We start from the raw sequence: 5,576 nt of genomic DNA on the forward strand, positions 1-5,576 counted from the left end.
TAAAAATGTCTTTATCATCAAGGTAGACGGGCAGGTGCATGAAGGAAACAACATAATCTCTATTTTGCAGTTTCTTTATTTCACAGTTCACTCCTTTAATTAACAATCCCTCAGTCAGTTCATCACATGTTTCTTCTTTTTCCATTCTCAGTTCATATTCCTTTCCTTGTCTTGGCCTTAGTGCTAAGATTTTACCATATCCACATTTGTCCGTCACCGCTTTAATAATATCCACAGCTCTCACCTCATTTACGTTCTCCACATTCACAATCACAGTTGCCTCCTTTAAGTATTTCCTTTCACCAAATTTATCTCTTGCATCTTGTTTTTTTACTGTGTCCTGCTCGTTGTCGATACTCCAATCCAGGGTCGTTTGCCATGCGTCTCTCTCCAGCCAGTCCAGTGTCGTTTGCCTTACGTGTCTCTCCAGCCAATCCAGTGTCGTTTGCCATGCGTGTCTCTCCAGCCAGTCCAGTGTCGTTTGCCAATAATCCATCCATTGTACAAAAACACAAACAAAAAATTAACCACCCTCCAGCTAGCAAGATGCTGCTGTTAGGTGGTTTAAAACTGAAAAACCACACAAAAAATAAACTAAAAGTCCAAAATCAACTCACAAAACAAACACTAACAGAAAAATCTAAATGGAGGAGAGCCTTCCTCTCCCAACTGCAGCCAACACTTCCTGTAGCTCTCTAGCGCCCTCAGGTTGGTATGGCCGTAAGCGAAGACTGCTCCGAAGAGAGGGCTATTTAAAGTTCAGCCAAACTACTGGCCAGTACATTATATAAGTAGGAAAGAAAACCCAAAAGCTTAAAACGCCTGGTATTCCTAGGCAGTCTCTCATCCAAGTACTAACCAGACCTAAACCTGCTAAGATTCAGAGATCGGGCATTGACTCTTTTTTTTTTTTTTTGCAAGATTATTATATAATATGTGAAAAATATCCAAAAAGTTTAAAGCACCTGGTATTCCCAGGCAGTCTCCCATCCATGTACTAACAAGGCCCAAACCTGCTAATATTCAGAGATCGCCCATGTTTTGGCAAAATTGTTCTATACTAAGTGAAAATTTTCCAAAAAGCTTACAGCACCTGGTATTTCAAGGCGTTCTCCCATCCAAGTACTAACCAGACATAAACCTGCTAACATGCAGAGATCTGGCATTGACCCTTTTTTTTTTTTGCAAGATTATTATATAATTTGTGAAAAATATCCAAAAAGTTTAAAGCACCTGGTATTCCCAGGCAGTCTCCCATCCATGTACTAACAAGACCCAAACCTGCTAATATGCAGAGATCGCCCATTGACTCTATGTTTTGGCAAAATTGTTCTATACTAAGTGAAAAATTTCCAAAAAGCTTACAGCACCTGGTATTCCCAGGCGGTCTCCCATCCAAGTACTAACCAGGCCCAAACCTGCTAATATTCAGAGATCGGCCATGTTTTGGCAAAATTGTTCTATACTAAGTGAAAAATTTCCAAAAAGCTTACAGCACCTGGTATTCCCAGGCGGTCTCCCATCCAAGTACTAACCAGGCCCAAACCTGCTTAGCTTCCGAGATCAGACGAGATCGGGCATAGCCAGGTTGGTATGGCCTTAAGCGAAGACTGCTGCGAAGAGAGGGCTATTTATAGTTCAGCCAATCTACTCGCCAGTACATTATATAAGTAGGAAAGAAAACCCAAAAGCTTAAAGCACCTGGTATTCCTAGGCGGTCTCTCATCCAAGTACTAACCAGACCTAAACCTGCTAAGATTCAGAGATCGGGCATTGACTCTTTTTTTTTTTTTTTTCAAGATTATTATATAATTCGTGAAAAATATCCAAAAAGTTTAAAGCACCTGGTATTCCCAGGCAGTCTCCCATCCATGTACTAACCAGGCCCAAACCTGCTAATATTTAGAGATCGCCCATGTTTTGGCAAAATTGTTCTATACTAAGTGAAAATTTTCCAAAAAGCTTACAGCACCTGGTTTTCAAGGCGTTCTCCCATCCAAGTACTAACCAGACATAAACCTGCTAATATGCAGAGATCTGGCAGTGACTCTTTTTTTTTTGCAAGATTATTATATAATTTGTGAAAAATATCCAAAAATTTAAAGCACCTGGTATTCCCAGGCAGTCTCCCATCCATGTACTAACAAGGCCCAAACCTGCTAATATGCAGAGATCGGCCATTGACTCTATGTTTTGGCAAAATTGTTCTATACTAAGTGAAAAATTTCCAAAAAGCTTACAGCACCTGGTATTCCCAGGCGGTCTCCCATCCAAGTACTAACCAGGCCCAAACCTGCTGAGCTTCCGAGATCAGACGAGATCGGGCATAGCCAGGTTGGTATGGCCGTAAGCGAAGACTGCTGCGAAGAGAGGGCTATTTAAAGTTCAGCCAATCTACTCGCCAGTACATTATATAAGTAGGAAAGAAAACCCAAAAGCTTAAAGCACCTGGTATTCCTAGGCGGTCTCTCATCCAAGTACTAACCAGACCTGAACCTGCTAAGATTCAGAGATCGGGCATTGACTCTTTTTTTTTTTTTTTTTTTTTTTTTCAAGATTATTATATAATTCGTGAAAAATATCCAAAAAGTTTAAAGCACCTGGTATTCCCAGGCAGTCTCCCATCCATGTACTAACCAGGCCCAAACCTGCTAATATTCAGAGATCGCCCATGTTTTGGCAAAATTGTTCTATACTAAGTGAAAATTTTCCAAAAAGCTTACAGCACCTGGTATTTCAAGGCGTTCTCCCATCCAAGTACTAACCAGACATAAACCTGCTAATATGCAGAGATCTGGCAGTGACTCTTTTTTTTTTGCAAGATTATTATATAATTTGTGAAAAATATCCAAAAATTTAAAGCACCTGGTATTCCCAGGCAGTCTCCCATCCATGTACTAACAAGGCCCAAACCTGCTAATATGCAGAGATCGGCCATTGACTCTATGTTTTGGCAAAATTGTTCTATACTAAGTGAAAAATTTCCAAAAAGCTTATAGCACCTGGTATTCCCAGGCGGTCTCCCATCCAAGTACTAACCAGGCCCAAACCTGCTTAGCTTCCGAGATCAGACGAGATCGGGCATAGCCAGGTTGGTATGGCCATAAGCGAAAACTGCTGCGAAGAGAGGGCTATTTAAAGTTCAGCCAATCTACTCACCAGTACATTATATAAGTAGGAAAGAAAACCCAAAAGCTTAAAGCGCCTGGTATTCCTAGGCGGTCTCTCATCCAAGTACTAACCAGACCTAAACCTGCTAAGATTCAGAGATCGGGCATTGACTCTTTTTTTTTTTTTTTTACAAGATTATTATATAATTCGTGAAAAATATCCAAAAAGTTTAAAGTACCTGGTATTCCCAGGCAGTCTCCCATCCATGTACTAACCAGGCCCAAACCTGCTAATATTCAGAGATCGCCCATGTTTTGGCAAAATTGTTCTATACTAAGTGAAAATTTTCCAAAAAGCTTACAGCACCTGGTATTTCAAGGCGGTCTCCCATCCAAGTACTAACCAGACCTAAACTGTCATGATTCTGCCCTTGTGTCCTTGATTTTTCCTAGTCTTGAGGCAGGATCATGGCAGACCCGTGTTTTGTGTACAAGCACATGGCCTTGTCTTTGGGCCATGTGCTTGTGTTGTCTCGTTCCCTTGCCCCGCCCCCCTTGTTATCCTTGTCTTGTTGTGATTGCCTTATCTGTGCCACCTGTTGTCTCTTGATTAGTTCCCCTATTTAGATCCCCTAGTGTGCTCTGTCTTTTGTCGGTTCATTGTTCCTCACCTGTGATTGTGATTTGTACCTGTACCTCAATTGTGAGTGTTTCTCAGATGTGTTCCTACCTGTCAGCCTCGTGAAAGAAGTATTCCCCTTTGTGAGATTGTATCCTGTATAGCCGTGAGTGTTATTTGTAGTTAGTGTTCTCCTGTCTTGAGTCTTTGTTTATCTCGTCTAGTCAGTCTATTTAGTATTTGCTGTATCTGCCCTAGTCCTGTTTTCCCCCTCGTGGGTTTTGTTTTCCCCTTTTTGTGAATAAACCCCTTGTTTTGTGATTCCCTGTCTGCACTTGAGTTCCTCCCTTGCCTAACCCTGACAGAATGAACCGACCAAGATGGAACTCAGCAGACAGGAGGCAATGCTGGATGTCATCAGCCAGCAAGCGAGATGGTTTTGAGGGCTCTCGCCTAGTGGTGTTCCGGGGGACTAGGGGAGGTCGTTCCGGAGCAAGCGGTCGAGAGGAGGAGCCACAGAGGTCCCCTCCACCTACCCAGCTGCCAACGATTCCAGAGGGTCGTATCCTGGCCGTGGCCGCTCTGGGGGATCAGGCACATCCCTCACCGAGCCCTGAGGTGCCTCCCACACCCGTCGGTCTCCCCGGGAAGCGAGGGAGACGGTTTTCGTGGGAGTCTGCCTCGGAATCGTCGGCGTCGGAGTCAGCCCTGCCAGAGACCGAACTCCCCCAACCCGTCTCTGACCCAGCGGTGACCTCTGCACCACGGCCAATGAGGAAGAGGAGGAAGAAGGGGTCTTCCGGTCCTGCGACTTTGTCTCCTCCTGCAGTGGTGAGCGTGCCCGAGCCAGCAGCGGAGAGCGCTGGCGTGCCCGAGCCAGCAGCGGAGAGACCGCTGGCGTGCCCGAGCCAGCAGCGGAGAGCGCTGGCGTGCCCGAGCCAGCAGCGGAGAGCGCTGGCGTGCCCGAGCCAGCAGCGGAGAGCGCTGGCGTGCCCGAGCCAGCAGCGGTGAGCGCTGGTGTGCCCGAGCCGGCAAGGAGAGCTGTATTCAAGTCTGCAGTCGTGAGAGCGGAGGAGAGAGCCGCGGCCGACTCTGCAGCAGAAACTCTAGTACAGTCTGTCTCCTCTCGTAAGGAGATGCCAGTTATCCTAGCTGCTAAAGCCTTCTCAGAGTATTTGTCCCGTCTTGTCCAGATTCTAGAAGCCCCAGTCAGTCCTGTCTTGTCCCCAGACCCTGTCCCCAGAAGTCCCCCGTGTCCAGCCGTTGTCCCCCCGTGTCCAGTAGATGTTGTATCCCCGTGTCCTGTTGTCTCCCCGTGCCCTGTAGATGTTGTCTCCCCGTGCCCTGTTGATGTAGTCGCCCCTCGTCCTGTTGATGTTGCCCCGCGTCCCGTGTCTTCCCCTGTCAGGTCCTCTGTCAGTTGTCCAGAGACCTCTCCCCACCCCTCTCCACCCAGACCTGCCCGGACCCCTCGTCGTCAGCCTTCGTCCCGTCCTCCTAAAACTCCTGCCCCACCCACTCACCCTGGTCTGTCCCCCATGAACTTTGTGGTCCCACCCCCTCCCCTTCCCTGTTTGTTTTTTTTTGATATGTCACCCTAACCCTGCCATTGTGTATTCATGTTTGCCTTTGTTATTATTTGTCATGTCTTGTTGGTTTGTGTCTGTGTCCCAGTCTGTCATGTCAGTCATGTCCCGTGTTTGATGTTCCCTTGAGGAGCGTCTGGAAGCCGCTCCTTAAGGGAGGGGTTCTGTCATGATTCTGCCCTTGTGTCCTTGATTTTTCCTAGTCTTGAGGCAGGATCATGGCAGACCCGTGTTTTGTGTACAAGCACATGGCCTTGTCTT

At 46.3% G+C, this 5,576-nt stretch overlaps 3 non-coding genes across 3 annotated transcripts; all 3 read right to left on the minus strand.

Annotated features, from left to right (window-relative positions):
- Window positions 1–1,486: 1,486 nt before the first annotated feature.
- LOC113097214 (5S ribosomal RNA) lies at window positions 1,487–1,605 on the minus strand. The gene has a single exon (XR_003288802.1). It is a non-coding gene; the product is annotated as a 5S ribosomal RNA (ribosomal RNA).
- A 628-nt stretch (window positions 1,606–2,233) lies between these two features.
- Window positions 2,234–2,352, minus strand: LOC113097213 (5S ribosomal RNA). The gene has a single exon (XR_003288801.1). It is a non-coding gene; the product is annotated as a 5S ribosomal RNA (ribosomal RNA).
- Window positions 2,353–2,990: 638 nt separating this feature from the next.
- LOC113097221 (5S ribosomal RNA) lies at window positions 2,991–3,109 on the minus strand. The gene has a single exon (XR_003288808.1). It is a non-coding gene; the product is annotated as a 5S ribosomal RNA (ribosomal RNA).
- Between the last annotated feature and the right edge of the window lie 2,467 nt (window positions 3,110–5,576).

This window comes from Carassius auratus, unplaced genomic scaffold, assembly GCF_003368295.1.
Source record: "Carassius auratus strain Wakin unplaced genomic scaffold, ASM336829v1 scaf_tig00216157, whole genome shotgun sequence".
Classification (NCBI taxonomy): domain Eukaryota; kingdom Metazoa; phylum Chordata; class Actinopteri; order Cypriniformes; family Cyprinidae; genus Carassius; species Carassius auratus.